Source organism: Adiantum capillus-veneris, chromosome 12 (genome assembly GCF_014529385.1).
Source record: "Adiantum capillus-veneris isolate H3 chromosome 12, ASM1452938v2, whole genome shotgun sequence".
Classification (NCBI taxonomy): domain Eukaryota; kingdom Viridiplantae; phylum Streptophyta; class Polypodiopsida; order Polypodiales; family Pteridaceae; genus Adiantum; species Adiantum capillus-veneris.
In genome coordinates this window covers 156,543,174-156,549,630 of record NC_140942.1, presented here as the reverse complement: position 1 = coordinate 156,549,630, position 6,457 = coordinate 156,543,174, and the positions used below count along the sequence as shown (strand labels likewise).

General features: G+C 43.5%; 1 pseudogene; it reads right to left on the bottom strand.

The window, feature by feature from the left end:
• Window positions 1-678: 678 nt before the first annotated feature.
• On the bottom strand, window positions 679-3,900 carry LOC147446737 (uncharacterized; annotated as a pseudogene).
• Between the last annotated feature and the right edge of the window lie 2,557 nt (window positions 3,901-6,457).

The window sequence follows — 6,457 nt, the reverse complement described above, 5'->3', positions numbered from 1 at the left end:
TGGTCAAACTAGCTTAGTTGGACTTGCTTGATGTTTAAACCTAGACAAGTGATTATGACAAAAAATGACATTGAATTAAATGTTTGATACTAAGAAAATGTGTTGGATATTATGCTACCAATCACAATCAAAGCGGACAATCATAGATGCAAAAAAGATAAGGGGCAATGCTAATGGACAAGAAACACCTGTTTGTGTTGATGGTCACGCTTGATTTGAACTGTGAATGAGAGAAAGATCCCATGAAGGTCCAAATCCTAACAACAGCAACATGTTCCTGTACACACTATGAAACACAAAGAATACCTCTAGGAGGCACATCAATGGAAAAAAATAACTTTGCTAATCACTCAACTTTAAAATAGAAACACTCCTATTGTACTCATCCTTCCTACCCTCCATCACTCGAGTGATAAGGATCAAAGGTGTTTGATGACATAGGTTTCTATTTCAGTGTATCGGATGTGAATGTGTAGGTCTGAGTCAATGTTTTGACTTTTGTTGTGCATACTTTTTGCTAATTGCTCTTGCTCTTTATTATTTTTTTCTTTTTTATGAGTATAAGGCTTTATATATACATTCCCTAAGATTGGGAGATTGAGAGGTCAGGGAGGAAGGTTGAGAGGAGAGTGAGTGAATGATGAATGTCAACAAAAACTACCCCCTTCCTTGGGTAGATCATACCGTTTGAAATGAGCTTGTCACCCTTTGAAACCAATTGTTCCAGTTGGTAATAGGTGGGGATTTCTGCGAGTAGTTTTCTATTACCTTAGGTACCTCATCGAGTTACAAGGGTGGTAAGGTACTCTCCCAGGATCGAACTTGAAGTGGTTCATCAGGTGATTCTTGAACATTGGGAGGTGTGTATTCCTTTGTAGCTTCATGGAGGTTCATTATTGTAGGTGGAGGCTGTGGAGAAGCTTTTACCTCTATGGATGTATTACATGAGGAGCTAGAAGCTTCATGGGACTCCCCCCTTCCTGAGCTAGATGGAACAAATCATTCTTTCTTCGGTACCCAAACTAGCTCGGGAGCGGGTGTGTAACATTCTGTGATTTTTTTCTTTCCGTGATCGTCAATTCGTTTTGGAGCTATAGGATTGGGCGCACATGGGTCAGATGACAGGTAAGAACACAATCTACGTTTTGGCACCCAGATTTGATCATTTCCTTGATAGTAGCCTTGGGCTTCCAATAGTCGTTTAGGTATCCACCGCCACGTTTCCTTACATTTTTTGGAGCGAGTGGGACGTTTCTTACAAGGCTTCTGTTTTTTAGCATCAGCCATGGTCGCTAAAGAAGATTTAGGGACCCACTTGTATGTTTGCTTTGTTATATTAGGCTGAGTCTTGTCATAAGCTATATGTACTGCTTCTCGCATATTTAAGGGTACGGGCATTTCATCCCCCTCAGGTGTTACCCAGGTCGTCCCCCTATTTCCCCAAGTGTCTATGGTTGCTGCTAGGTGGATCCAATCCACATTGTCCGACTCAGTCATCCCAGGTAGTACATCCATATAAGGAGAATCTTCCCCAACATCAGTGTCCGCTTTACACGTGTAACAATACTGCAATGGGGCCGAGTGAACTGTGGTGTCAGATCTATGATCACTTATAAACCTGTTTCCTAGAGGATGTGCTCGACCCGTCACAACATCCACTTGAATGATAGAATCTTGGAACTGCAAGTAGACATGGTTTTTAGACCAGTCATGCACCATTTTTGCTTCCCTCATGAAAGGACGTCCTAAGATCATCTCCGATGCCATAGTGTGCTTAGAGAAATCCATAACAATAAAGGTAATCCTTATTTTATGTCCAAAGACCTTGATCTTGAGATCTTCTAGCATCCCAATAGGTTTAACAATAGACCCATTGGCCATCTTTACTACTATGGTTGTGGTTGCAAGGTGAGGTCTTCCCATAGTTTCCCGACAATTTTTAGTCACAATGCTAACCCCAACGCCACCATCAAGGATTCCCTTCACAGTTAATCCCTTAGTAGTTATTGGTATAGTCGCATTGGATTCATCACCCTCAAAGTATTGTCCCAACTTGTTAACAGGTATTTCTATAACAAGGTTCTCATATAGGTTGGGGTGTGGATCTATGTATCCCTCCTCTATTGGCATCTCCCCAGCTCCATCCATCTGTGCAAATTGTGGTAGCCCAAACTTCAGTTCTCCATTGAGGAAGGCTTGAAGAGCTGAGACTAGCTCAGGGTCTTTATATAGTTTGGACATGATGGTGGTTCTAACTTCTGAAGACATGAAATCCATCAATTTGGCAATGTTTAACAGCACCTTTTGTCCTTGAGTCCCTTGACGTGGGGAAGATGGGATCTTCATTTCTTCGATAGGATCAGGTAGTCCCTCTGTAAACATTCTTTCCATCAAGAAGTGAGTACGCCCACTTTCCCATGACTTTAAGTCACTTTCTTCTTGGATGACACTAGGTATGTCCAAGGGTCTATGGACTTGGTGAGGTTGTTGTCGCGTAGGGAACACGGTGTCTATAATCTGGATCTTCCTAGCTGCTGGTTCTAGATCCCTTTGGGTATCTTCTACCAAACTCCTTAATTGCTTGACTCGCTCAATTTCCTCTGTAGGGTTTGGGTAAGTTTATATCTTCTTTTTGGATCCTGGCCATTGTGGCTCATAAAGATCTTCCTTGTTGGTTTCTATGTTAGTGGTCGTTTTGGTCTCGATGGTTTCACCTAAATCAGAATATTCTTCAACGTCGTTCATATATACGGGGTCATCACCAGTCCCTATGTTGGTCTTTGAACTGGGGTCTGACTTCGCTGCTTTTTGCGATCTCTTTCTTCGTGTTTTCTTCTTTTTCTGAGATTGGGCAATTGATGCCGTGTCTCTTTCCTCAAGAATATAATTTTGTTTTTGGAGCATCGATCGTGTGAGTACGTTTACTGGTACCATGGGTGTACTTGGTGATGTCTCCTCGGTAACTTCAATCAAGTTTAATGGCGTGATCTTTGGTGCATTTGGATTATTTGGAGATTGGGCAATCAAATGATCTATGCCACATCGATTACACATGAGTATCGGCATTGTAGACGTACTCACTTGATTGGTTTGCATTAGTGTGGCGTTCTTTTGTACCCTAATAGGACACTCGGGTACACGATGTGGACCTCCCCACTCATAGCATTGAAGAGGTGGTCTCTTAGCAGTGTAGTTGATATTTTGGCCTCTTGCTGCAAGAGCAGCTACTTGATATACCAGTTTGACTTGTCCCCAATAGTCCTCCATGTAGTATTGTGGATATTCTTTAAGCATATCCATCCCATAGGCGATATTAGGATCTATATCTTCCTCACATCCTTCCAAACAAGCAATAGATGACTCACAACCCACTTGATTCACTGAAGTGATTCTCGGATGTGGTGGTTGCGGTCCTAGCACTGGAGGTGGTAAGGGTGTTGTTTGAACAACATTTTGGGCCCTAGAGACCATGTGTTGTGCTGTTTGTTCAAGAGGTGGGGCTGACATCAATGCAGGCACTCAAGGTGTGTCTGTCCATGCTAAGGTTGGTCTTTTGGCCATCGTGCGCTTAAATACTATGCAATCCTTAGCTTGATGACCATACCTTCCACATGCATTGCAGTTCCCATTGAATTGTACTCTAAAAGTAGGGCATTCACTGGTACTATGCGTTCCATAGCATACTGAGCACCATTGTTGCTCCCTTCTTGGATACATATGATTGTTTTAGAGAGCACGATTGTCTCTAAGACTCTCTTGAATAGCCTTGGTGAGATCTGCTAAAATCATCTGAGATATCTTTGGCTCCTTAGCAATAGGCTTTAGGGTCATTGGCTGATGCCCTGATGCTTGTGAGCTAATAGATTTAGACTCAACAAACACTCTTTCTCCTTGAATCATTAAATTATCCTCCAATTGGATCGCATTGGTGGTGACTGCTTCCCAAGTAGTGATACCTCTAATGACTAAGCCATTGTAGATATCCTCATGTCGTAATCCCCTAATGAATCTATCAAGCAATTGGTTATTGTTGAAGTGCTCATTTGGATTACAATGAGAATTCAAATGCTTCAAGCGACTTATAAAGTCTCTCACCGACTCTCCTTCCTCTCGTTGGGCTTTCTGGAGCTGAGAGGCTACATCCCAAAGCACTCCCTCTCGTATGTATTCTTTTAAGAACAGTCTCCTAAGAGTAGGGTAAATCGTTTTTTCTTCCACCCTTAGGGTTCTATACCAATCCCCAGCCTTTCCACTTAAGGTTAGGCTTAAAGCATTGCTCTTATGTAGGTCATTGTGTTCTCCTAGAGAATCGCATATTTGTTCAAACACTTCGATATGCTTTCTCACATCCCCGTCTCCACTAAATTTTTGTGTGAGCTTGGCTATTTGTACTGCCTTACTTCTAGGCTCTCTATCAGGCGTGTTACGCATATTCTCAGCAATAGATCGACCAATACTTGAGCAAATGTTGCCAAGTCACCTAAGTGCGCAGGCATCGTGGGTGAAGGCGCTCCAGAGACTACATGTGGAGTAGGTATTGGCATTGGGCTTGGTGCATAGGAAGCCCTTGGGTTCCACGTTGGGTATGATGTTGTGCCATGTGGTGGTCCATAGTTCATATGGGTGGCCCTAGGCATAGCAGACGTCGGATGTGACATGCTAATGCTAGCCGGTATACTCCCATGGAAATAAGAACTTGTGTATTGTGGTTGTGGCCCATAGGTAGTTGAAACAATGGGAGGGGTAGGGACTACATGAGTGTGATGACCCATAAGTGCATACGATTGGTACACACTTGTAGGTACTATTGCAGGCATTGAGCTACCATGTAGTGGTGCTTTACTAACAAATGAGGTCCATGGCGTGTTTCTCGGCATGTCCATCATTGGGGTAGGCATGGTAGCCGTGGTGTCATCAACGGAAAGATGAGATAGACTTGGAAAGGTGAAGCTGTCACTTGTGGGCTCAGATTGCACTGAGAACCCTGGAGAAACAACATATGGGGGATCCATCGGACTTACCGAGGGAGTCTCCATTTGCGATAAGGTCGGCTGATTAGCCTTCCCTGTATCCAAGAATCTCATGAGACCCGTTGAAGGCATGTTGATCCCCTTGTTCTGTCTCTCTAACTCAATGACCCTATGGATGACCTCACAAACTCTTTGTTGTTGATCCTCCACACTAGTAGCACCCATTGTGGATTGTAGGACATCTAACCAACCCACGTGATAGGTCTGACCTGTGTATAGGTCGGTCAGAGTCTCTGTTTGTAATTCGTACTACCAGTTCTCATTTAAGAACACTCCATCTAGGATTGAGGTGCTAGGGGTGTCCTTTGAGCTGGATTCAATGTTGCTTTCTAGGGGTTGGCCCTTAGCGGTTGCTAAATCAGGAGCACTTGATTGCTCTCTTAGCAAGGATATTGACATAGGAGCTTTCTCTTTTAACTCTCTTCGTTGCTCCGCCTTGCGTAAGCTCTCGACTTCCTTTTCCCTCGCTGCAGGGATATATCGCTCAACCTCTTGCACTTCGGCAAGGCTTCTACCATTGGGTAATATGACCTCGGAGGGAAATAACTCTGAAGAGTCGGGAAGTGCAGTGAATGAAGTATTCACGTGCACATTCTCTAACGGTATAGGGTCTACGTTTGTCACAAATGGAGAATTTACTTCCCCACCCCCCTCATTTACATCATTAGCTCCATGTTCGGAGCGAGTGGCTCTACTAAAGGTTTCCTTTAGGAGGCTAAGCACACTCGGCCCGGACCGAGGGCCCATGGCATGCATGTCTCTGCTCGAGCTATCAAGATTAGGCATTGGAAAACCCTCCATGACGTCGTAGTCAGAGGAAGAGTCACTAGCCGCTATGCTCGGGTCTTGGTTTGTACTACCTTGGGTCCCCGCCGAGGGTCCAGAACCTAAAGTAGGTGGATATTGAGAACTCGCGTAAGTCAAAATTCTCTCTAGTTGCTGCGTCTCTAGAACACAACCAGAGCGCAGATGCATGTGCCTTTGGCACCATACAAACGTCGACGAATAACCTCGAAGGTTAACCGCTTACCTTTTTTAAGCGTCCGTTTTCACTCGTGTTTTTTACGTTTTTAATGGTTTTTTAATGTTTGATTTTTTTTATTAAAGTGTGTGATAGCTCGAAATTAGTGTATCACTTAGAGGGTTGTTGTGTGCTTTACAACACAATTTTTGGGCATCTGACGTTCTGTTGGTCCTCAAAAAATCGATTTTTAGCTACGTGTGAAGCTAAAATTCGTTTTTTTTAAAGGCGACTGAGGCCTAGGCATGAGGGTGAGCTTGGGCTTAGGTCTGGGCTTGGGTCTGGGAGATATTCCCGATCCCGGTCCTACCTTTAAAATTTTTTATTTTAGTTTATTTTTAAATTTTTTTATTTTTAAAGGATAAGGTCGCCGCAGCCTGCACGAGAGCACACACACACTCTATCT